Below are 27786 nucleotides of genomic sequence, written 5' to 3'. Positions count from 1 at the left end.
CACCGCAAGAGAGGGTGAAAAGGGAGCGCTGTGGAAAGCATTTCAGATGGCATGAAAGAAAAACAGCCTGGAATACAGAGAGCTAAAACCACATCCTAGAGCAGAAAGTCTGAGGACAGGATTGGCCAGGGATAAGCCTGGCAGACACCACATCTTCAAGGGCTTGATGCATTTGGTGGGCTCGAGCCAGCTAGCAACCACGTGTTAAATATTCAGAAATGTTGTGATCTGGCTGTTAAATGCGGTAGCTTGAAATGGGCCATGGTGGGAGTATTTACACTATGGAAATTTGCAAACACTACAAGCTAGGGCCTTATTTGAATAGAACTGGTTTACCAGCACACTACTTAGCCATGCAGAGGAGCTTGCTTTTCACTTTATAGGCAGCAGTGGGGAGGACACTTGCTGTTTAGCAGTGGAGTGATAGAAGCAGATTTGTATTTTTTATCTAAGAGTTTGATAGCCATGTAGAGTTTAGAGAAGGCAGAGGGCCTAAACCAAAGCAGCAGTAGCAGACGTGGAGTATGGGGGAGAGAGAGAGTGAGGAGTTGGTCTTATTGGATGTGAGGATTGACGGACAGGCTGACTGGGCAGATGGCTGAGCCAGCCACCAACAGAGCTGGAGAATACAGGAAGAAAAGCGAATTTGGGTGACAAGTTTATTTCTGGAAATGTTGAATTTCAGAATTCTGAGAGATTGCATGGTGGAGCATAGGCATGAGGTCCAGACAGACCGGGGAGTCTCCACAGCTCCAGTCACTTAAGTGAGTCCTGGCCAGACACTGCCAGCCAAATCCGTTCTCTCCTTCTTGGGGTGGCTGTCTCCGTTACTGACTGCCTGTTCTGTCAGTTTCTACCTGCACTCATAACTCTTTATGCCTCAAGTAGAATGACAGCTCCTCTGAAGACAGGGCTGCTCTGGCCAGCAGGCCCTGGGTAATTCCATCTTTTCTGAATTTATAGTTCTCTCTCTCAGGCATTTAAGCCAAGGCTCCCAAGATGTCATGTAGAATGTTCTTTCTGTGGCCCCACCTTGTATCCCCAGTTAGGGGCCCTCCTTCCCCAAATGTGACCTTGGATCACAAAGTCAGATGTTTATCCTTTAACTCTTCCCTCCCTCGGGTGACTTCCCAGCTTTCCAGAAAGCTGGCCCCGACAGATAGAAGACAACCTTAGCTTCCCTTTCTTGGGTGAGGGAGTTGACAATGCCAGTGTGTGGAGAATTAACCTCCGACTCCCAAGTACTCATCCTATTTCCTTTCCAGGACCTAGGAAATCTAAGGAAAATGGTATTCTTGGAGGCTGACCATGGCCTCTTAGTTTCCTGAGGAAGCTTTGACCTTCACTCCACTCCTTCATTGCACAACATAGATTATGAACCTTTGCTTGCAGATGTAGATTTCACTCAAATTCCATAGGCATTTCTAAGTAATTTTTAAATGAAGTGACATAATAGACATGCTTCATTCCTGTCAGCTCTGTCACCTCCATGCCCCTACCTCAACAGACCTGGAAATGACAAACCAAACAGACATTTTGAGAATGAACTTTTAAGGCAAACTTCAATGCCTGCTTCCTATAAATATATTCATCAAAGGAACTCTGGAAACTGCCATAAATTTATGCCATTATACTCACGTATGAAATAGATCAGTTTTCCTAAACTAATACAATCTAGGCATATTATCATTTTTTGGACGCAATAAAAACTGTGAGCTTGCAAAGTATGTAGCTGACCAAACAGATAACTTCAGTAATGGCTTCACTGTAAAGTTTGAATTTTATCCTTAATGCTCCTTTTCAGTGTAGCACTGACATTTAGTCACCCTAAGAAAAGCATAGAGGGAAAAACACTCTAAGAAATGCTTTGTAATCTAGAAGGCTTTCATTTAAAAATCCAAAATCCCTGTACTAAGCAAATTTATATAGAGAATTTTTCCATTTGAATTTCTACATTGTTTTTAAACATGTTGGGAAAATGTGTAGGAAAAAATTCAACACCTAGCTAGCTTTCAAAATGTAAATACTAGTTACTTTCATCTCCATACTTAGCTCAGAAATAACTGGATTATTTTTTGCCAACATTTCTCAATACTCTCACATGGGAGCTAAGATAAATCATGGCACATTTAATATCAAAGAGTTCTTTTGGTGTTTAGGAGTGGAGAGGAGATTTATTTATGAGCCATTAGCAACATAAATGGAGACTGCTCTTGGGACATAATTATCTACTTTATATAAATAGGATATGGCTACATGGCAATAAAAATACAGCATTCATTTAGATAAACATGAAAACATTGACATATTTGAGTTTTTCTATTTAAATATGTATTCTATTAATTTTCAGACTTTTTAACACAAGAAGGTAACTTGGATTGAAGTGATTCTCAAAAATATAAGCATTGAATATTTGAATTTGAATTAAGGGAATTTATTGATCAACTACAAACTGGTTTTGGCTTTGGCTTAATGTTTATATTAAATAAAGAACAAATTGTTATTTCATAGTCATATATACCAGCTTAATGAAGACATATGCTTTCTCTTATTCAAAAGTAAAATGAAAAGGCACAAACCAATCTGATACCTAAGATGAATCATTTCACACTGAGCAAATTGCATCCCATTTCTTCATATGTAGAGAATTCAAGAAAAGAGGTAGCCATGGCATAGTGAAAAGACCACTGGCTTCAGAGCCAACACAGCTGGGCTTGAGGGCTGGCACAATTCCCTTTTTGGATAAATGGACAAATTAGTATTAAATATTAAAATCATGAAAATAATGCTGTGAAGATTAATATTTATGTTAATATAGTTCAAGTCCCGGGCATTGTGCCTAATACATAGTAAATGCTCAGTGAATAGTAGCTACCCTGCTTTAAAACACCAATGGCTCCCCATTGCACTCACATTAATTAACACGGCTCCAAAGATCCTTCACGATCTGGTGCCCCTGACTTCTGATGGCTTCACTTTATAACATGTCCCTCTTGTACTCTTCACTGGTGGTCTCCAAAGTGATGTATGTGAACACCAGAAGAGGTAGAACAGACCCTTTTTGTGCCCTAGCTATACCCTACAGGCCTTACCACTTCAGCGTGCACCAGCCAGTTCTAAATGGCAATGTTTACATCTCTGTGTCAGAGCTTTCTCCAAAATTGCAGAAGGTCACTCAGCCTGTTCATGCAGAAAGCTGGAAATGTTGGAGGTCTGACACCTCCTGGGAACAGCCTTCAACTAAGGACTGAGGGTTGTTAGATACCCCAGCTCCACCATCCCTCAGGAGGGATAAGTCTGAGAGATCTTTCAAGGATTGTGAAGAGTCTGAGATTTTCCCCTGCCTGCAAGCCAGCAGGTCAGCCTGCCACCGTTTCATGGATGCTGGCAGAAGACATGAGTCCCCTGGGTCAGAGAAAAAGAGCTTTATTACTCACAGCCAGCAGGCAGCATGAGCTTCACGTGCCCATTGGTTTCCCTTGACACCCAAATCCCGCGGGGGTGATGCGGAGTAGTCCAAGTGGGTGCTATGCACACAGTGGGTCTGTGTCATAGCAGAAGGACCCCAAGCTTAGAAAGCCCCAGTCTTACAAGGGTCTATTAGCAAACTTGCACAACTTTTGTCCCAGAGAAAGATATCTTTAATTATTCCTGATCTGGAAACAAATCTGTCCTCTGCCCCTGGAGGGAGACACTATATATTCCAAAGATGTTTATATAACAGACAGCAGTACAAAAGCTGTCACAAGATGGATAGAAACCCCACTGAGAATTGTCTGCCAGCAGTGTGCCCTATACCATCATCACACGGCCCCGGCCGCACTGAGCACCACAGCGGTAACTCACTTGATAATGTTCCCTTCATTGCTTCCTTCCCTTCTCTGTCTCTTTCTCCACTCTCTAACAGTGTTTCCTGAGGTCACCTCCCAAATATATGACTTGCAGATACCTGAACAAAATTGGAATGCTATTAGGAAGGAATAAAAGAGAAAATGGATGGCGGATCAGTCAGCAAGAAAGTCCACTATACCTTAAATTTCTCCTGCAGGATGTAGAAGCATTTGCTTTAGGCATTGTGGTTGAGCTAACCTAAGAAAGTAAACGAACTGTCTATCTTGCATTAATTCAAAATACATACTTTTAATTGAAATGCATGTTGCAGTGTTACCTGAGCAACTGATTGAATTACCTCATGGGCATAGTTCAACTGCTAAGAAATTCACTGGTCCCAATCGTTATCCAACAAGATGACTCTGTCGAGGAAGAAAACGCACTTTATGACATAGTCTGATATATATGTTCAGAATATAATTTGGTGACCCGTGATCACTCAGGAGAAAACAAGATTTATTTCCTCATTCCAAAAAGTAGGATGTTCTTTATTTTTAAGCCATAGTGGCAGAATTCATTTTAATTGTTCACATATGAAATCCAGAAACACCATATTTTTAGTGGAAGGCTATAGTTCTAGCCACAAACAAAAATAAGGATGTTTTCCATTTGTCTCCCCAGATGGCATCTAGCTTTCTTGACTTTCAATTTTCATTCCTTTTACATTCTTCAATTTTAGTCATGAGGTGCTAAATGGCAAGGTCTGTTCTAGGAAGAGCTGTGTTACTGTGTCTATAAGACTGCTCAAGGAGAATGTTATTCTAGTCCATTCTTTCTCAAAGTGTTGTCTCGGGACCAGCAGCATCAGCATCACCTGGAGTGGGAATTCTTAGGCCCCACCCCAGACCTACAGAATCAGAAGCTCGGGGGTGGGGTCAGCCTCTCTGTAACAGGTCTTCCAGATGATTCTGACACACACTCAAATGTGAGAACCACAGCTCTAGGGTTTACCCCAAAGTCCCAATTCCAGTAAGGAATCCCTTGTGGCTTCTGTGTCAGGGAAACCAGTTACCAGCAGCCTGATGATACAAATTGAAGTAGCTTCCAAACCAGGCTTTGATTGTGCTGAGGGTGGATTACCTCAGAGACTATATGCTAAAGTCTTTGAACTAGAACATGGACATTGAAGCATCCAGTTTTGACCTCCTCCCTTTAATGAGCACTTTGAGTTGTTTTGGTTTCAGTTTTAGTGTTTGGGGCTTTTTTGTATGTTTTAGAAAAGTGACATTATCCTCACTTCAGAAAGTGACATTCACATCTTCAAAAAGGTCCTTCCTGATTAACCCCATATTCCTTTGATGTGGCATTTCACTCTGTGACTCAGTGTCCTGTTAACATTTGCATATTCGCTTTGCGTGGCATTAATCTACATTCAAGCCATGTGCTTTGCAAATGCTCCTGAGTATGTTACATCCATCTGTCAGACTGGAGCTCATGGGCACAGACCAGGATTTTTTTTCTCATCTCCTCAGAATCTGTTTGACCTCCATGCCTATGTTGGTCAAATGCTATGCCAACCAAACAGTGATGTGTGTGTGTGTGTGTGTGTGTCTTGGCACAACAAGTCTTTAAAAAAAAAAGAAAGAAAAAGAGAAAGAATGAAGATAAACTATTCAAATGTCCTTACGCCATGCACTGAGGATCAAGTTTTTCCAAATTCCCCACCATCTTGACAATGCCTGGCCCTCACTGTCGACATGAATGAAATACTCCTAAGAACTTAACAAGGCTGATTTTCTTCCAACTGACTGGCCAGAAGGAAAAGCCCACTCCTCTGTGGTGGCCACACATCGAGTTCTGGGTCCCTGCTGCAGAGGTGAGGCTGGGGTGCCCAAAGAGTCCCAGTTTGCCTAGGACTAGGAAGTTTCCCGGGATGCATGACTTTCAGTGCTAAAACCAGGACAGTTCTGGGTGAACTGGAACAGTTGGTCACCCTCACTGAGGCATCTAATTCAGAGAAAAATTAAAAAGAGTTAGTAGGCTCAGCTTTCACATCGTGCCCTGCCCACTACTCAGGCCAGCTAGCCAACAAGATAGTACAATCATCAGACCTTCCCAAATCCTCCAAAGCCCTCGGCAAAACTGTACAGTGTGCAAAATGTTCAGCTCCCCCACCTTCCCCACTTTACATCTCTCTTCACATCCCTGCCCTTGGTGTGGACCCCAGTTTTCTGGGTCTTTCACCTCTTGCCTCTCCTCCCTGCCCCAACCCAATCTTGCCCATAGGAGATTTCATCCACATGAAGTTACAAAGGCTAATTAACAGAGCAGTGATTCTCAAACCTCAACACAACGTTAAAAAACAGTCTGCTTTTGAAAAGCACTAAGGCCTAAACCTCACCAGCGGAGATGAATTTAATTGATCTTGGGTGGATCCAGGCATTTGTATTTTTTAAAAGCTCCCTTGATGGTTCTAATCCGCAGCTAGGGTTGAGAACCGCTGGCTTGAAGCATTTGTTCTCAAATGTGGCTGCACACTGTGATCACCTGCAAAGCTTTAACAACTACTTATGTCTGGGTCCCACCCCCAGAGTCTCACTTAATTGGTCATGGGCACAGTCTGGACTTGTGGAGGTAAATACTCCTCAGGAGCGTCTAATGTGCAGCCATATTTGAGAACCACTGATCTGGTCTCACCACTCAAAGTGCCACCCACCAGCAACTTCGCCTCACCAGGAAGCTTGTTAGAATGTAGACTCATGGACCCCACCCTAGACCCACTGAAACCAAATCTGCAGTCTAACAGGATTCCCCCAGGTGATTCATATGCATGTTAAATTTGAGAAGCTCTGGTTTAGAGTGTTATCCACCTCCCAGAGCATTTAACAAGAGCTAGAACCTTAACCAAAAAAAAAAAAAACACCCAGAATTCTCTTGCAAGAATTTTAGGCATCAGACAGAAGGGAGGAAAGCATTTTGGTAAAAGGAGGGTTTCCCCAGTCCTCTGAGTCATGTCCCGAGAAGCAGTCACCTACTCCTCCTACTCATAAGAACATTCTGGTGTTATTAAATGTCAGTTGCAGATATACATCTGGCTGTGAATCAGACAAGGGGAAAATAGACACTGTGGAGGGTTGTAGCTGGTGTACAGGCTTCCTGGAAATGGCTGGCGGAGTTCAGGAACTGGAACTGGCATCAGAGTTATCCAGAGCACTGTTATTTCAAAAGAAAAAAGAAAGAAAAGGGAAGGAAGGAAGGGAGAAGGAAGAGAAGAAAAGAAAGAAAGAAAGAAAGAAAGAAAGGGAGAGAGAGAAAGGGAGGGAGGGAGAAAGAAAGGAAAGGAGGAAGGAAGGAAGAAAAGAAAGAGAAAGAAAGAGAGAGAAAGAGAAGAAAGAAAGGGAGAGAGAGAAAGGGAGGGAGGGAGAAAGAAAGAAAGGAAAGGAGGAAGGAAGGAAGAAAAGAAAGAGAAAGAAAGAGAGAAAGAAGAAAGAAAGAAAAGAAAAGAAAAGAAAAAAGGAAGAAAGAAAGAAAGTTTTAAGCAAAATGGGCCCTGTCCCACATTGAAAGTGAAGAGTATAAGTTGGGGGGTTGGGGGAATGACACAAACGATAGCATTATAGAGATTGAAATTAACCCAAGTTAGAAATCGTATGTATATCAGTGGGCAAGTTAGCAAATGTGTCTGTGTCTAATATATTGAATTCTACAAAAGATGCTAAAATGAGAGCCTTGGCAGAAAATGGTGATGACCTTTACTTACTTTAATAACAGTTAAACACTATTTAATTCCTTTGTTTTATTCTGAACAGTCAGAGGTGGAGGGTTCCTGAATGTCTGAGCTGGACCTCCATTATAATGCAGTCCCATTCCCTCCTTCTCTATTTAGACTTATTCAGAATTACACTCCATTTCCAAATTAGACTGGTGAGGGGTGAAAATGAAAAACACTGTTGTGAATCACCCCCCAGTGGCTTTATTCTAAAAGACCCCACAAAGGAGCAAGTGTAGCCCAAGTTCTCTGTGGAACCAGGAACGGGGAAAGAGGTGTCTACAGAAGTGAAATGCCACCCAGCCTCCCACTGGGTCAAATACGCTAACCCTTGTACTGTAGATTCCAATCCCAGGTTAGTTACCACAACGCATTCCAGGATCTTCAACAGTTCAGTGGTATGCAAGAGGAAAAGGCTGACCTATTTGACAATTAGTCAGATGGGAGGCAGGCATGCTGAACCCCAGGAGTGCGTGCAATCCCACATGGATTTCACAAGGAGCAAAAGCACAATCAGCCCCATGTACACAAGAACCCAAGGAACAAAGGACACCACATTGGAGCTACCAGTGATAAGTTGAAGGCAGAATGCTTTAAAAATCCGGTTTAGCCACAAAGGAGGGAGTTTGGATTCCTCAGTTTAAATATATCTAAGTAAGCAATACTTCTGACTAGACCTGTCACCTAGGCACTCAGCAGTTACTATGAATTCTGACAATTTTTATAGCAACAAAATAATGCAGTCATTTTCTATTAGCATGAGCATCTCTAGGGAGCTTGTTAGCAATGCAGACTCGAGGCCCAACCCTAGACCTGCTGAACTAGAATCTGCATTTTACCAGAATCCCCAGCTGATCCATATGCTCATGGATGTTTAAGAATCACTGATCTATAGAACAGTGATTACCAATCCTGGATGTGCATTTGAATGACCTGGGGAGGTTCTCAAACTTGTGGCTATCCAGGCCCCAGCCTAAATTAATTAAAGCAGCTTTGGGAGGGGGACTTAGTCACCCCTGTGTTTTAAAAGCTCCCCACGGGTCTCTGATGAGCAGCTAGTTTTGAAAGCTGCTGCCAGGATATGTAAAATAAGGAGCAGGGCTGTTTTCCAGGGTATCATTCTCTCTCTCTCTTTCTCTCTCTCTCTCTCTCTCTCTCAATCTCTCTCTCTCTCTCTCTCAATCTCTCTCTCTCCATGAAATATTGGCATCATAATTATGTTAATTAAACTCACAATTAAACTTTAAAGTCCTTTTTCATAGGCACCCACATGGACATGACATGGACCTGTGTCCCTGCCCATCACCTCTTCAGGCCTCTTCAATAGACAGAGCCAAAAAAACTATGTCCTATTGGCTCTACCCAGAATTCCCTGTGTGACCTTGAATGGGTCACCGTCTCTGAGCCTTGGTTTGGTTTTTTCTCAAGCGAATATAATCTTATAGACCCTTTTTGCCTCCCAAGGTGACTATATGATAAAAGGGAGTAGGATGACCAACTGGCCTGGTTTCAGCACCCAAAGTCTCATATCCCAGAACACCTCTCAGTCATGGACAAAACAGGGTGGTTGGTCACCGTAGGAGAAACTAACATGAATCACTAAGACAGACCCAGAGAGCTTTGCTAATATAAGATTGTATCTGGCTCCCAAGACAGGCTTTGCTAAGGAAAGAATAAAATTGCCAAGCTGATCTGAGATGCAAAGAGTGCAAATGGGGAACCTAGCAATTGCTCCTGAACCAGGAGAGCCCCTAAGAAACAGGAAACTGTGTTTGGGAGTCTTGTCGAAATCTGATAAGCCATATCAGTTGTTATAGACTCAAATCCAGCCTACAAGGCAAAGACCAGGTTTTAAAGGATGTAAGATCCTGGCAGGTAGGAATGTTAATGATATAAAGCATCCCCTGAAGCCTGAAGCACCATTAGTAGGAAATTGTAAAGCATTAAGAAAAACCGGACTTCCTTGGTGGTCCAGTGGTTAAGACTCTGCACTCCCAATGCAGGGAGCATGGGTTTGATCCCTGGTCAGGGAACTAAGATCCCAAATACCACATGGCGCAGCCAAAAAAAAAAAAGAAAGAAAGAAAAGGAAAAGCATTAAGAAAACCCTATAGAAATTTTCCAGTCTTGCAGAAAAGGAAGTCATAAGCTTCACATTTGTTTCAAGCATGCCTCCAAGGATCATGATCTGAAAAGTATAGCTTACTCCCTGAGCTCTCAAGGGTGGTGGTGGTGATGGAGTGTGCACCTACAGGAGGCAGTAGATCTTTGCAGCTCCAAAGAAAATGTGTCTTTAGGTGAATCATTATTACAATGAACTACCTGATGGATTCCACTAAGACCTATTGAAGAAATCTCTCCAAGCCAGCTCTACAAAGAATTCTCATGACCCAATGGCATTGCTAGAAGCATAGTTTTTCATTGTATTCCGTGAGACCAAACCAGGCCTTGATTTGTAAAACAAAAATCCTGTCCTTGCTTGGACTATTGCAGTAGCCTCCCAGCTCATCTCCTGAGCTCTCTCCTGCCTCCCTTTTCAGTGGCCAACCATTGCCTTCAAGACAAAGAGCAAAACTCTGAACAAGGCCCACAGAGCTCTGTATGAACTATCCTCTATCTTCCTTCCCAGCCTCGTCTCTTACATTCCTCTCCCACGTACTTACCATGGTCAGTCAGACACAGTAATCAGTCAGCTCCATCTTCAGCTGTTCAGGGAAGCTCTCCCTGCCCTCCCAACCCCACCAAGGCTGTATCTCTAATACATATTATTATAACACTGTTCCTTGCCTTCTGGGAATGTCACAGTTCATAATTACACATCTGTATGTAAATATTCGATTAATGTTTCTCTTCCCACGGACTACGGGCTACAGTAGCACAGAACTGGTGTTTTCTCTCTCCTTTGTATCAGCATATTGGCACATAGTAGGCACTCCAGAAACATTTGTTAAAGTAAGGAAGGAAAACAAGAGAGGGGAGAAGGAGGGGCAGAGGGAGAAAGTTAGAGGTATTAATATTTTTTATCTTTTGTAGGGAAAAATGTGCTTTAATGGAAAACTATGAATTGTCTAGAGCAGCGATGGGCAAACTATTCCCGTAAGGGCCAAATAGTAAATATCTTCAGCTTTGCGGGCTGTAGAGTCTCTGTGGCAACTACTCAACTCTGCCATCATAGTGTGAAGGCAGCCACGGGCAATCCATAAATGAATGCGCTATGTCCTAACAAAACTTTGTGGACACTGAAGTATGAATTTCATATAATTTTCAGGTATCACAAAATAGTATTATTCTTTTGATTTTTTCAGCCATTTATACTGACCATTTTTAGCTCAAAGCCATACAAACACAGGCTGCAGCTGGATTTGATGCTGGAACCAAAGTGCCAGCCCCCAGTCTGCAGCACAGTCTTCCGGGTTATCTGGTTCGGATTCTCTGGAGCTATTCTACAACTCCCCAAGTCATTCTATAACTGACAGAAATGCAAACTAATTCTTGTCTCTAGACATCTGTAGGCCTGCCAATGAATTTTTTCAGGTGAAGGGACAAGCCCTCCCACTGGAAAAAAAAATCAGCTAGCTTTGCAACCTTTTGCAATTCATTTCAACATTCCTTTACTTCATATAAATGTGTACTTCTATGATTTCTCCCTTGATTCTTTATTATATCTGCCTGCATCTCTCATTCAATTTATGAGCTAAAGTCATTAACACATGTTCATTTTATGTATGTATAAGAATGATGTTTTCACCTTAAAAAAATTGCTTTTATCCACGGTCCTCCCCTGACACAGTAAGATCTGTGATGAAGCCTATAGTAAATTCTGTGGACTCCTTCCAAATATACCCCCATGCTGAGGCAAAAGCTCATGGCCTCTCTTTATTGATTCCTTAGGGTGCCTCATTTATTTATACTCCTCTCATATCAGAAAGTAAGGAATTTGAAGGTAATACATGCACACAGAAAATGAAGATAAGAAAGATAAGTTGAATCCAAGAATGAGGTTAGTATACAAAATACTATGGCAAAAGGTGGGCCATAAATTAGACTCTCAATTATCTAGAAATAGACCCAGAGAAGAAACACAATCTGTTCACATTTTTTGTCCATTTTTGTTGGGTTGTCTTATTTTTGAGTTTTAGGCTTCTTTATATGTTCTGGATACAAGTTCCTTATCAGATGTATGACTTGCAAATATTTTTCCCATTCTGTGGCTTATCTTTTCATTCTCTATTAGTGTCTTTCAAAGAGCAGAAGTTTTTAATTCTGATTAAGTCCACGACGTATTATAAAGACACAGTATTTGTCTTTCTCTTTCTGACTTACTTCACTCTGTATGACAGACTCTAGGTCTATCCACCTCATTACAAATAGCTCAATTTCGTTTCTTTTTATGGCTGAGTAATATTCCATTGTATATATGTGCCACATCTTCTTTATCCATTCATCTGAAGGTGGGCACTTAGGTTGTTTCCATCTCCGGGCTATTGTAAATAGAGCTGCAATGAACATTTTGGTACATGACTCCTTTTGAATTATGCTAACACATATATATGGAATTTAAGAAAAGAAAATGTCATGAAGAACCTAGGGGTAAGACAGGAGTAAAGACACAGACCTACTAGAGAATGGACTTGAGGATATGGGGAGGGGGAAGGGTAAGCTGTGACAAAATGAGAGAGAGGCATGGACATATATACACTACCAAACGTAAGGTAGATAGATAGCTAGTGGGAAGCAGCCGCATAGCACAGGGAGATCAGCTCGGTGCTTTGTGACCGCCTGGAGGGGTGGGATAGGGAGGGTGGGAGGGAGGGAGATGCAAGAGGGAAGAGATATGGGAACATATGTATATGTATAACTGATTCACTTTGTTATAAAGCAGAAACTAACACACCATTGTAAAGCAATTATACCCCAATAAAGATGTTAAAAAAAAAAAAGACACAGTAATCATGGAACTGTGGTACTGGTATCAACATAAATAAATAGATTAATAGAACAAAACAGCGTCCATAAATAGACCCACATGTATATGGACAACTGATTTTGACAAAGGTGCAAAGAGTATTCTTCTCCTGGAATAACTGTATATCCACATGCAAGTGCAATGAACTTCAACCCATAATATGCTCCATATACAAAAATTAACTGAAAATAGATCATAGACCTGAATGTAAAAACTAAAATTCTAAAACTTCTAAAAGAAAACACAGAAGAAAATCTTTGTGACCTTAGATTAGGCAGATTTTCTACATACAACACCAAATATACAAGCCACAAAAGAAAAAAAATGATAAATTCGTTTCCAATCTTTTATATTACAAAAAAATACTACAATGCACAACCTTGAACATTTGCCATTCCACATGTGTGCAATAATATCTAAGGGATAAATTTCCAGAATTCTAACCAGGCTGTAGCTAAGCATTGAATGACAGCAAGCTAGAGATTGTTCTTCTAGATGAGCTCTTGGTGTTGGGGTATCCTATGTTGCCAGTTGAATGTAGAACAATATGCTTTAACAATCAGCCAGGTTGATCATAGGGATTCATAATCTTTTATGAAAGTTAAACAATGTGACTAGAAGGCCAAGAGACCACCCAAAAGCAGGACCAACATTCTTCTTGAGAAATAATATTGGGTCACCACAAGCTCACAGAGAGTAGACAGAAAGGTCCCAAATTCTAGACCGCAATAAATTAATCCTGAAAAAATTTAAAACATGTAACAAAACACTACCTTGGCTTTAACAAAAATTCTAAACCATTTAATATGAAGAACCTTAGAATGTTTAAGACTGAGCAACATCATTTCCTACAATAACTTTCAAGATAAATTGGTTTTGAAATGTATGCCCAGATATCTGAGTAAGCTGATATGAAACACAGGCTTGTTACCTATAAATTATTTAGATATTGGTAAAATGTTATCATAAATGATCATTTTGTTTTAAAAGAGTCACCTGTAGTTCTTTGACTTATCAGTTATTAGATAGTATGGCTAAGAATTTATCAAAGCCCCTTTATGACACTAAATCCAGAGGGAATACTTTTCTCTTTTTTTCTCTGTAGTGGTCCATGATAGTTAAGAATAAGAAAAAGATGTGTCTTTTATTTTTTTAAAAAAGTTTATTGGTTAGTGGATTTTTGTGTAAAATTTTCATGTGAACTGAAGAAAATTTTCTAATTAGGCACAAGAAAAAGTTGAAAAGGAAAAAAAACACCTGTAATCCCACCATTCCCCCAAATTTTGTCCTGATTCTAAAATTAATCTCACTACTGCTAGCAACAGGAGAAAATTTTTTTTTTTTTTTTTTTTTTTTTTGCGATACGTGAGCCTCTCACTGTTGTGGCCTCTCCCGTTGCGGAGCATAGGCTCCGGACGCGCAGGCTCAGCGGCCATGGCTCATGGGCCCAGCTGCTCCGCTGCATGTGGGATCTTTGCAGACTGGGGCACGAACCCGTGTCCCCTGCATCGGCAGGCGGACTCTCAACCACTGCACCACCAGGGAAGCCCAACAGGAGAAAATTTTGAATACGTTACTAGAATTTTATTTTCTCAACATTTTGTCTGTAGAATTGGGTGAATTTCTGTTCTTAGTGAGGGACACACAAATAGAGTTGTTTCTTACCCTGGCTACACATTGGAATCACCTGGAGAGCTTTAAAAAGTGCTGATGCCTGGGTCCCACACATATTCTGATGTATGTGGTCTGGGGTGCAATCTGGACACCAGGATTTTTAAAGCTTCCTAGTAGGTTCTAATGTACAACCAACACTGAGAAGCACTGGTCCAAATATAAAGGAAAGGAGTCGGTTATGAGCTGAATTGTGCCCCCTCCAAAATTCATATGTTGATGTCCTAACCCCAAGTACTACAAAATGTGACCTTACTTGAAAATAAGGTTGTTCCAGATGTTATATATTAAGATGAGGTTATACTGGAGTAAGGGTAGGGCCCCAATCCAATATGACCAGCATCATTATAAAAAGAACTTTGAATACGGTCATACAGACAGGGAGAACACAATGTAAAGACTGGAGTTTTGCTACTTTAAAAGTTGCTGCCCATGGGTCTGGCTTCCAATCAGCCTGAAACTAGGTGCTGACTGAGATCCCTGTCTTTGGAACACTGACACGTATTGGTACACATTCAACAACCGAGACATGTCCAGAATAAATCAGGTTGCTTAGACAATCACAATGGTTTTAGAGACAACCAAGAGCTGGGCAGGATTGAATGATAAGGTTCATCTCATACACAAGTCCACTCCTTCAAGACTGAGAAAGGTGGCTATTTCACCTAATACATAGAAGCAAATCCAGAGAGTCAAGCAAAATGAAGAAACAGAAGAATATGTTCCAAATGAAAGAATAAGATAAAACCTCAGGAAAAAAAATGTTAATGAAATGGAGCTAAGTAATTTACTTGATAAAGAGTTCAAAGTAATGGTCATAAAAATCTCACCAAACTTGGGAGAAGAATGGATGAATGCAGTGAGAACTTTCACAAGGAGGCAGTACCAAACAGAAGTCACAGAGCTGAAGAATAGAACAACTGAACTGAAAAATACACCAGAGGGTTTCAACAGTAGACTAGATGAAGCAGAAGAAAGGACTGGTGGTCTAGAAGATAGGGCAATAGAGCTCACCCAAACAGAGCAGCAAAAAGAAAAAAGAATTTTTAAAAGTGAAGGTAAATTAAGGGACCTATGAGAAAATATCAAGCAGAATAACATTCACATTATAGGGGTCCCAGGAAAAGAGAGAGAGAAAGGGGCAGAATACTTATTTGAAGAAATAGCAGATGAAAACTTCCCCAACCTAGGGAAGGAAACAGACATCCAGATCCAGAAAGCCAAGAGAGTTCCAAATAACATGAACCCAAAGAGATCCACACCGAGGCACATTACAATTAAAATGTCAAAATTTAAAGAGAGAATCTTAAGAGCAGCAGGAGAAAAACAATTTGTTACATATAGGGGAACCCCCATAAGAATATCAGCAGATTTTTCAGCAGAAACTTTGCAGGCAAGAAGGGAGTAACACAATATGATGAAAGGGAAAACCTTCCAACCAAAAATACTCTACCTGGCAAGTTTATTGTTCAGAATTGAAAGAGAGATAAGTAATTTTCCAGACAAGAAAAAGCAAAAGGAGTTCACCACCAGTAAACTGACCTTACAAGAAATGTTATAGGGTCTTCTTTAAGCAGAAAAGAAAAGGCCATAAGTAGAAACAAGAAAATATATGAAAGAAAAACCTCTCACTGGTAAAGACAAATATATATATATATATATATATATATATTAAAGGCAGTGGATCAGCCACTTAAAAAGCTAGTATGAAGGTTAAAACACAGAAATAGTAAAAATCAACTGTAACTATATTAAGATGTTAAGGAATACACAAAAAGATGTAAAACATGACGTCAAAAACAAAACATGGGGTGGGAATTAAAATGTAGTGCTTTTAGAATGCATTCAAACTTAAGCAACTATCAGTTTAAAATAAACTGCTATATATATAGGTCTATATACATGACCCTCATGGTAACTACAAATCAAAACCGGACAATAGATACACAAAAAATAAAGAGAAAGGAACCCAAACATAACACTAAAAAACAAATCATCAAACACAAGAGAAGAAACCAAGAGACGAAGAAAGGAACAGAGAAGAACAGCAATAACAACCAGAAAACAATTAACAAAATGACAGTAGGTACATACTTTTCAATAATCACTTTAAATGTAAATGGACTAAATGTTCCAATCAAAGGACATAAGGTGGCTGGATGGATAAAATAAACAATAAGACCCATCTATGTGCTTCCTACAAGAGACTCACTACAGATCTAAAGACACAAACAGAATGAAAGTGAAGGCATGGAAAAAAGTACTCCATGAAAATGGAAATGAAAAGAAAGCTGGGGTAGTGATATTCATATCGGACAAAATAGACTTTCAAACAAAGACTGTAACAAAAGACAAAGAAGGGCATTTCATAATAATAAAGGGGTCAATCCAAGAAGAGGATATAACATTTGTAATTATTTATGCACCCAACATAGGAGCACTTTTAAATATATAAAGCAGGAACTTCCTTCATGGCACAGTGGTTAAGAATCCGCCTGCCAATGCAGGGGACACAGCTTCAAGCCCTGGTCCGGGAAGATCCCACATGCCACGGAACAACTAAGCCAGTGTGCCACAACTACTGAGCCTGTGCTCTAGAGCCCGCAAGCCACAAATACTGAGCCCGCGTGCCCAGAGACCGTGCTCCACAACAAGAGAAGCCAGCGCAATGAGAAGCCCACACACCGCAACCAAGAGTAGCCCCTGCTCGCCGCAACTAGAGAAAGCCCGCGTGCAGCAACAAAGACCCAACGCAGCCAAAAATAAATAAATAAATTTATAATAAATAAATAAAGCAAATAGGAACTGACATAAAGGGAGAAATTGACAGTAATACAATAATAATATGGGACTTTAATACCCTACCTACATCAATAGACAGATCATCCAGAAAGAAAATCAATAAGGAAAAATTGGCCCTTAACAACACATTAGACCTAATGGACTTAATAATATGAAGAACAATTTACAATAAGCATATACTACTTTAATAATCAGAAATATAAAAATATATTTTCATTTCAAAGGTTAAGCTTATCTTTTCACAAAGGATAGAGAGGCAAAGATGGAAGGCAAGAAGAGAGACAGATATAAAACTACCCCAGAAATGATAATAGCAACTATTGGCTAGACCTGAACTGTCATCTTTCTCTTGTTAAAGATAAAATATTCGTAAATATCCAAAGGACTTGTACTAACAACTCATGTTTAATATTTTAGTTGAGTTAACATTGAATAACAGTTCATTCCTACCGCCCAAAATAGATTTATGAAATATTAAATTATTGATTATTTTCACAATTCCAAAACATAAAAACTATATAGAGAGTTGTTAAAAAAAATAACAGAAGCACAATAGGGCATGTTTCAGGAGCTGCTCCTTAGGTCTGCCTGCGTGGCTTTTCTGTCCTGCACTGAAATCACCAGGAAGACTCTTGTGTCACCTCAGGACCCAGGACCTATTAAGTTTTTAATTTTAAAACACCCGTATGGAAAAAAAATTAAAAATAAAATAAAATTCAAGCACCTTAATTAGGATTACATTTGCAAAACTCCCTTGTTGGTTTTCCATTTAAGGACTTTATGAAAATATTTTTAGTCATGTACAAAATGAAAAGAACTAGGAGGCTAATTAGCATGAAATTCCACTTTCTGTCTAGGTTAAATACAAGGTGACTTGTTTTAAAGTAACTCAAAAGAAGGTCATCCAGTGTTAAACAGCCTGTCTTTATGGGAACATTCTATTTCAGAAAGATGTTTTATAAAATAATCACAAAAGGGCAGTACCTAGGGAAACAATATTGCATCTGTTTTTTTTTTAATGTGAAAATGAGCAAACTAATTTCAATAACTTTGGAGTAGAAATGCATTGAAATTATATTCATGTAAGTTTGACTTTAAAAGCATGTAAATATTATGTAAACCAAAATTAAATTTAAAAGCAATTCCTGGGCTTCCCTGGTGGCGCAGTTGTTGAGAGTTCACCTGCCAATGCAGGGGACGTGGGTTCGGGCCCTAGTCCGGGAAGATCCCACATGTCGCAGAGCACCTGGGCCCGTGCACCACAGCTGCTGAGCCTGCGCTCTGGAACCCACGAGCCACAACTACTGGGGCCCATGCACCTGGATCCCGTGCTCCGCAGCAGGAGAAGCCACCGCAGTGAGAAGCCTGCGCACGGCAGCGAAGAGTAGCCCCCACTCACCAAACTGGAGAGAGCCCGCGCACAGCAACAAAGACGCAACGTGGCCAAAAATAAATAAATGAAATAAATAAATTTATTTTTAAAAAAATAAAAGCAATTCCTAAAATATTCAAAAGTAAAATTACACAAGTGAACATAACCATATATCTAGTTGTTGTCATAACTAGGCAAAGAGATTTTAAAACAATAATTTGGCTCTATATCCTTGAGATATAGCCTAATGACAAAAAAAAAGTTAAATTTGAATTTCAGATAAGAAACAAAGCATTTTTTTAGTATAAGTATATCCCAAATATTGGATGGTACATACTCATACTACAAATACCTGTTTTTGAAAAGTATTCATTGTTTCTCTAAATTTCCAATTTAACTGGGTGTTCTGTTTTTTTTTTTTTTTTAATCTGGCAACACTACATTGGGGAAAACTAGGTAAAGAATAAAAGGAACTTCTCTTTCATTTTTGCAGCTTTCTACGAATCTATAATAATTTCACAATAATTTTTTAAATTGAGAGAATAGAGTTTGAAAAGTAGTTGGTTCATGAAATGGGAGTCTAAATCATCTCAAACTGCCTATAGCTAAAGAAGAAAAATGATACCTAGAATATTTTTTAATAGTAAATGCAAAGAGGCAGTAGTCCTGGGGTAAGACCTGACATAAAATTATTTAATATAAGGGCCAGGTGAACTGAGGACTTAACAAACTGTTCTTTATAAATGAATGTGTTAGTGCTAGCTAACCAAGAAGGTGGGAAGAGAAATGGACTGGAAGACATTTCTCTGTCCATGGTACTGGACTGACAACGAAGAGATTCTATTTCAATCCAATACAAATATATCTTAATTTAAATCACACCTTGGATCATTGCAATAAAAAGCATGACTTGATCATTTTTTCCTTTATAAAATCCTTCTGCAGACCTGAAGTTGACAGGCAGTAACAGCAGAAAGAATTTAAAAGTGAGTGTTGGGAATGTAAGAAAATCTCTTCCAGAAAAACAAACATTGTTTCTTATCATTGATATAATTTTTCTTTAGTTGAGGAATTGTTTTTAGAGAATATCAAGCTGTTTACTCTGAGTCATTTCAACACCAACCTGAAGTGGGGAAATAAAAATAGCAATGACCTCCTTCCTAATCTCGGTCACATTTTCAATTGGGGGGAAAAAATTGAAGAATCAACTTTCTTTTTCCCGGCTTTGGGGGAGGGAAATAAGGTAAGAAGGAGAGAGTACTATGAGAGTGGACAAAAATATCACAGCACCAGAACACATGGTGAGTGGGTAGAGTGGGAGAACACTACAGAAATGGATATGCATGACCTCACCATGAGCATCCCTAAAATATCCTGTAAAAATGCAAGGATTAACAGCTTATTCAACACTGTGTGTACAGATGCACAGAGCAGACCCAGAGCTCAATAATCATTCCTTGCCTGACAGATTTTTCATTGAAAATTGGTGCTTAAACTCAAAATAGTTTTGCTCAGATAATTAAATGTTTTAAAAGTATATTTTCCACTTAGCAACATGCCTTAAGCAGGTTTCTCCTCTTAAAACCAGTGTAGCCAAATCCCCTACACAATATATGGGTACTACTTTTCAGAGGACCACCAGAAAGGGAAAGTCAAAGGTTTTCATGGTTAACATTGTACAAAAATTTAAACCATAAAGGTTTATCTAGTGCTTGCTCTTTGCTTAGCACTGAGATAGATACTAGGGATTTATGAAGATGAAATAATGCACAACCTCACCTACAGCAAGCTTATATTCTGTTTGGAGAGAAGACAAAATCATGCAGAGGTGAAAACTTCATTTAAGAACTTTAAAGATTTGAAAATTGACATCTTCATAAACATTTGCTTCACACTTTCAACTTTACAGAGTACTTCCACATATTCTACCATCTGATATGCACAATAGCCCTATGAGGTAAGGGGTTTTATTAAGCCCCTGAAACCTACAGGAATTCAGCTTTGGAGAAGAAACCAAAATATTCCTAAATAATTCTTCAGATGGTATTAATTGATTTGATCTGGGGATGTATAGGGACATGGAAAATAATTGACCTCCTTGGGTGCATATTCTTATCCCCAACAATACATTGCCCAATCTTTGGTACACAGTAGATGCTCAATAAATGCCATTGAACACAAGTTGCATTAATGTATTAATAATTGTTACATTTGAGGAAACTATGAGAACAGCATATTCCTCAGGGTGATATCTATCTGTGCTTGACACAGTTAGTAGTTCAGTATATAGAATTAAACTAAACTGGTACAAAACTGACCCTAATAATAGAGTGCTTACCACATGCCAGATACTGCTCTAAGCCTTCTGCATTTATCACTTCATCTTAACCTCATGACAATTTTATGAGTTATAGGCTGTTATTATGCCTATTTTTCAGAAAAAATAAAGTGACCTCTGGAAGGTTAAGTAACTTATCCAAAGTAGTACAGGTATTAAGAGCTTATGATCTTTTCATTATTCACCCAGTAGACCATAAAGCTAATAGTCACTTTAGAAATTTGGTGGGAGGTATTGCCTCAGGCTGAGATGGTCAGAAAACATATCATGTCAGAAAAAAATAGAAAACAGGTCATCACATTAGCTGTCAAATTTGATAAAGTGAGAAACGGGCACTGCAGGAGAGTGAAGAGGAATGACCAAATTCACAGAGAGAAAAATCATGCAAGGGAAGTATATTCATTAGGGTCAGTAACATCAGCAACTGTAACAAACAGACCCCCACATCTCAATGGCTTTGTAACTTTATTTCTTGTTCATGTGAAGCCCAAAGAGTATATTCCTAGGTATAAGGTTGCCTTCCACATGGTCTTCAGATGCCCAGACTCCTTCCATCTTGTAGCTTTACCAGCTCCAAAATGTTGGTGTATACTGTGGAGTCCTCTGCACCTTGCTGGGAGGCAAGGGAAGAGAGAGCATGGAGAAGCATTCTAGAAATTTTTATAGAGAAAGCCTGGAAGTTGCTCACTTCACCTCTACCCTTATTCCACTGGCCTGAACTCAATGCTGTGGCCACATACATGCAGGAGAAGCTTGGAAATGTAATCTAGCAATGTGCCTGGAAAGAAGAGAAGGCATGGCAATCTCAACTATAGTATGCAAACTGGACCTTCTTCCACGTCCCATAGAAAGCTCTTATTCTCCTCTCACAGTTCTGGTCTAGTCTTAGGTGTCGTTTATCACTGACCATGATGGCAAGAGTTGACTGAAAGGGTAGTAATCAAACATAATACTCACCCTAGAGTTAGCAACCACCTACAATCTGTTCCATGAATATCTACCTTGCTCCAGAACTGTGTTCTCATTTGGGAAAATGCGACTTCTTTTGGCAACATAATGGACATACAAACATTACCTAGCCAAGGGAACTCTGCCCAAAACCCAAGAGGAAAAAGGCAGGAAAAGGAAAGGTTATGAGCACATGGAAACTAACCACAAGAGAGAGAGTTTCATTTAAATTTATGAAAGGAAAGGAAAATGGAAGAACTAAAAGACAATCAAGAGTGTTTATAATATGTATAGAGCATATGCCAAATGTGTATGGAAGCACATACAGAGTAAACATGCCAAAAATGTTTTATTTAAGGGCTAAATGGGAAAAATTAGCAAAGAGGGAGAGGATAGAGAGTTGAAGATTCACCTGTCACCCTAAAAATAAGGTAATGAGAGCTTCTAATACAAATATGATGGACAGAGACACTGGAATTAGTGTTTTATGACAAATATAGCTCAAATAGGGAATATAAATTCTTCCTTTTTACCATACCATTACCCATTCCCCAGGCTTGCTCCAAGGTATCCCAACAAACTTTGAAAAGATAACAACACTAGGGGTGGGAAAGCCAAAACTGGTGTCTATATTTGTTTGCCTCATTTCTTCCCCTCCCATTCACTCTTTCACAATGTGGTTTCTCTCCCCACCACATCATGGAAACCACTTCAGTCGAGTTCACCAGTGAGCTCCATCTTGCCAGATCCAGTGGTTACTTCTTGTCCTCAAACATAGTACTGTATCCTCTCAGGGGCACTTAACGCAGTTGATCACGCCCTCCTTCTTGAACTCATTTCCTTTCACAGTTTCAGTGACATCACACTTCCCCTGACTGGTTCCTCCTTTGCCAACTGATCTCTAAATGTTTATAAGCCCCAGAGTCCTCTTCTCTGTCTTACCTTGATGCACTCATGCAGTCTCATAGCTTTAAATACTACTGATGTTCAATACTCCCAAACTCTATCTTCTGCTGCTATGACATCTCCCCTTGGAAGTTAGGTAGGCTGCTCTAGAAGGTCCTCTAAATTAGTGACCTAGACCAAAAACCCATAATCCCCTCCCTCAACAAAATCCATTTCCCCACCTGTCTTTCCCAGTTTAGTAGATGGCACCAGCAGTCACCCAGTTGGTCAAGCCAAACCCTAGGATCACCCAAGTTCCCTTTTTCTTCTTCAACCCTCACAACCAATCTGACAGCTCCTCCTTCCAACTCTACCTCTAAAACATCCCAAATCTGTCCATCTGCATTGTTTTCCCTTGTCCATGCCACCAGCACCCCTCACCACCAACATCTAGCAGATCTCGCTGCTCTTGCCCCTTTCTAAATTCTTTTCCACTCAGAAGTCAGAGTGATCTTTAAACTATAAATCAGATAACGTTATTACCCCCATTTAAAACCCCCTCATGGGCTTCCCTGGTGGTGCAGTGGTTAAGAATCCACCTGCCAGTGCAGGGGACACGGGTTCAAGCCCTGGTCCGGGAAGATCCCACATGCTGCAGAGCAACTAAGCCCGCATGCCACAACTACTGAGCCTGCGCTCTAGAGCCCGTGAGCCACAACTACTGAGCCCACGTGCCACAACTACTGAAGCCCGCGTGCCTAGAGCCCGTGCTCTGCAACAAGAGAAGCCACCGCAGTGAGAAGCCTGCACACTGCAATGAAGAGTAGCCCTGGCTCGCTGCAACTAGGGAAAGCCCGCGCGCAGCAGCAAGACCCAACACAGCCAACAATAAATAAAATAAATTTATAAAACCCCCTCATGATTTTCCATTGTTTGTAAAATAAAATCCAAACTGCTAAGCATCACTGAAAAGAGCCTCTACCTTCCTAAACTCATCTCATGAAACTCTTCCCACCTCACCATGTTCCAACCACCCTAGCCTTCTTTCTATTCCTCAACCAGACCAATTCTCTAAACTAGCCACCTCTTCTAAAATAGCCCCTATTGCGTTCTATCTTGTTACCCTGTTTATTTCAGTACTTATAACAACCTGAATTATCTAATTTACATACTAGTTTCCTCGTTTATGTTTTGTCTCTTTCACTAGACTGTAAGGTTCATAAGGGCAGGGGCTATAAAGTTACTACTGTAACTTTCGTATCTAGCACTGATAGCTTATTGAAATGGTCCTCAGGCAGAAATTGTTAAATGAATGATTCAAAGGAAGTAGTAATTTGAACACAATGGAAATGGAGGAAATGTGTCTCCTTGGCCACCTGAATCTTCCACCAGTATTGTCTTCTGACCAGCGTTTGAAATCTGCTGAGATCTCATGAGGGAGAGAACTCTGAACTGTTGTCAGGCAGAGGTGATCCAAATAAAAGTTTAAATAGAGCTATTTTGGTGTGTAAGAGGGTCATCAAGGAAGAGTGGAAAGAAAGAGAAAACTGTTGATATGTGCCACTGGGGACCAGAGAAGCCAGATGGGGTGAGGCATAGAAATCATAAAGTAAAAGTTTTAGAACCACTACTCTTGGCTTTCACTTCCCAGCCCACAATAACCACCAAAGTGCAGTCATTCTATTTCCAGGGTTCTATTTCTAGGCTGTAAGAATGGAGCAAATTTTAGAGTATTACAGACTTTCACAGGAAAAAGAAAAGACTACCTAAAAATATTTTCACCTTTGCTAAGAACTGCTTCCAAACACAAACCTTTGTTTGTCACACCTGCCCCATTTCCCCCCTTTTCCCTTCTTTGCTGGTACCTATTCCCTCATTGCACCAGACACATCTGGTACCATATGAATTAGCTAACATGTCCCAAGTAATTTGAGCTCTTCAAACGGAAAGTGTTCCAGAAATAAAAATAAGGTGCTAAATAGTTACAAGTTGTTTCTACCAGAATTATTGTTGAGATTTTCTATTTTTCTATTTTTAAGTTTTCACCCTTATGTTTTATGGAAAAGAATGCCAAAGCATGTGATATTTCACCATATGATTAGTTCTCAAATAAGGGACACAAAGCTAGTATTATCTGGAGCCACATTTTCTATTTTCTCTTGAAAATATGCACCAACCTAAAAGAAGAACAAAAACTTTTCCTCTGTCCAGAGAGTCTTGCAAGTTGGATTCAAACTCTCTGTAGCATACAGGTTTTAGGTATTAGATTTACATTTCCATTCAGCTAACGTGAACTAAGTACATACTGTGTTCCAGGTATAGTGTTAAATGCCTTTACACTCAGTTTATTTCATCTTCATAACCATCCTCTGAGTGGGATATTATCGCCCCATTTCAGAGATGGAAAATTTGAAAATTAGACTATAAGTAACAACCGTGTTTATAAAGGCGATAGATAGTTTAGATAGGTAGATAGATAGACAAATAAAAATAAAGGCCATGGCAATTGTGTGCTTACAATATGTAGTGGGCAGAATAATGTCCCCCCAAAATGTCATCTTAATCCCCAAACCTCTGAAAGTGTTGCCTGAATGGTAAAAGGAATTTTGCAGATGTAACTAATGAAAGATATCCTGGATTATCCAGGTGATCCCAGTGTAATCATAATGGTCCTTATATAAAAGCTAGGTAGGTGAGTTTGTCAGAGAAGGAGTTGTGATGATAGGTGCAGAGATGGTGGTGATACAATTGCCGAAGGGGGCCACAAACCAAGGAATGCAGAACGCCTCTAGAAGCTGGAAAAGGCAAGGAAAAAGATTAAACCTCCAGAAGGAATGCAGCACTGCCAACACCTTGATTTTATCCCTTGAGACCCATTCCAGACCTCTGACATCCAGAACTGTAAGTGAATAATTATGTGTTTGAAGCCACCAAGTTTTAGGCAATTTGTTACAGTAGCAATAAGAAACGGATACACTGTGCATTCTTTTAACATCTACATATGCTCTTATGTTTACCTGTGGGACTGTAGGCTCCATGTGTCCTGTTCACTTCCACATCTTCAGCATCTATCGCAATACCATCTGCCCGTTCTTTGTGCTGGTGGTGGTTACTAATGATACTTCCCTACAGAAAACACAACAGCAATCCAAACCATTATCTGACATCATTCATTTTCACAGCAAGAGAAGGAAATTATGATTTAAATGAAATTAGTTGCTTTCTTTAATCACCTATGTAAATATTTGCACCCCTTTTTCCAAAATTGGAGATCTGTAACATCTTTCATTTTTAAAAAATCAGATGATTTAGCTGGGATTAGAAACTGATAGACTGAGAGATGTCAGCAAGCCTTCCTCAAGGCTCTTCCAGTTCCCTCCTTGGGTTAAACTACATCATCAGAAAGCTACCTGCTTGGCCTACCTTCCCCTCACTCTACAACTGTCTTTACAGAATATTTTAATGGTAAACATTGGCTTTCAGTGAGGGCCAAGGAAGAGATAAATTTTTAAAACACTAGTCTTTTAAAGAAAATGTTTAAACAAATTTTCTAATGATACTAGAAACCCTTTGACGCAAAGAACCCAGTGATAAATTTCTCTCAGGTGTCCTCATAAAGATAGCCACCAGGAGACACAGAGCTAAATTTGGTATGTGAAATCTATAGCTTCTTATAGCAAGGAGCTCTTGTTAGAGTTTTTCACCTTTTCTTATTTTGAAAGTTCTCTTTTTATCTTGTCATCATTTTATATTACCTAGTCTGTCTCAGACCAGCTGTTGAAGGTTGGAAGAATATAAATGAGTCAATATTAATATGTTAAACCACACTCTAATATTTATTACTGTCTTAATGAACATGCGAGTTATTTGAGAGCCATGTAGCTCAAATGCCATGAAACAATGAACTAACAAATCCTCAGCGACCTCCAGGCTGGAGGGGTATAAAGGGGACACATTTAACAAGATCCTGTGGATAAGCACAGAGAAAATGACTTCTACCCAGTAGGAAAGACTTCGTGAGGTAACACTCACCCTGGAAGATGTCCACTTTCTGATGAAAACCAGGATGGGCTAAATATATTTGTGAGGAACTCTGGAGATTAATAAGAACAAATGGCTTGAAACAGAAATTAAGTACTCTGTATTTTAAGTTTTGGACTTTGAACAATTCAGACAGGCTGAGAGGTCACTAGAGTTAATAACAGGCCTAGTATAAGGTTTTAACCAGTCTGTGATATCATTGGACACGATAGACGAGAGAGAGAGAGAGAGAGAGAGAGAGAGTAATTAACCAGTTCTGTAAAAGAAGACCACCAACCAGGCAGGAAGAAGCCTGAGACATTTCAATTGGTCATCCCCTATGTAAGGCCCTCACCAACTTCTAGACAAGACAGACTGGGAGGTAACCTCAGAACCAAACCATACTTAAAGCCATACATGTTTTTGTAGCCCAATTCATTTCAGTCCAAGAAACATTCATTTGATACCTCTTTGGTGCTAAATACTGCACTAGGCACTTGGAAATAAAAAGATGAATCATATGTGGTCTGGGCCAAAAAAGAGCTCACTTTCTAGCAAGGAAGACAGACATATGAACAAAAAATTAGAAGGTTGCATGCGAGTTACAGCTAGAATAGTATGTATGAAATAAGAGGCCAAACACAGAAGGGAGTCTGAGGAAGGATATAAAATAGAACATGGGCTGTGAAGAGACTTCATTTTTGAGGCAATGAAGGGACAGAAGAGAACTCCAGGCAGAGGACAAAATGTAGGAATAATCATTGAAGTGTAAAATAATATGACTGGTTTAGAAATAAATGCAAAAATAAAGGTAGGAGTGGGTAGAAATTAGAATATATTAAAGGTTTCTGAGGACAGAAGTGGCATGATCAGATTTTTACTTTTAAAAGTTTCCTCTGGGGCTTCCCTGGTGGCGCAGTGGTTGAGAGTCCGCCTGCCGATGCAGGGGGCACGGGTTCGTGCCCTGGTCCGGGAAGATCCCACATGCCACGGAGTAACTAAGCCCGTGCGCCACAACTACTGAGCCTTCGCGCCTAGAGCCCGTGCTCTGCAACAAGAGAAGCCACCGCAATGAGAAGCCCCTGCACCACAATGAAGAGTAGTCCCCGCTCGCTGCAACTAGAGAAAGCCTGCACGCAGCAACGAAGACCCAATGCAGCCAAAAATAAATAAGTAAAAAAATT

This window comes from Grampus griseus, assembly GCF_964374135.1.
Source record: "Grampus griseus genome assembly, chromosome: X".
Taxonomy (NCBI): domain Eukaryota; kingdom Metazoa; phylum Chordata; class Mammalia; order Artiodactyla; family Delphinidae; genus Grampus; species Grampus griseus.
This window is presented reverse-complemented; position numbering follows the sequence as displayed.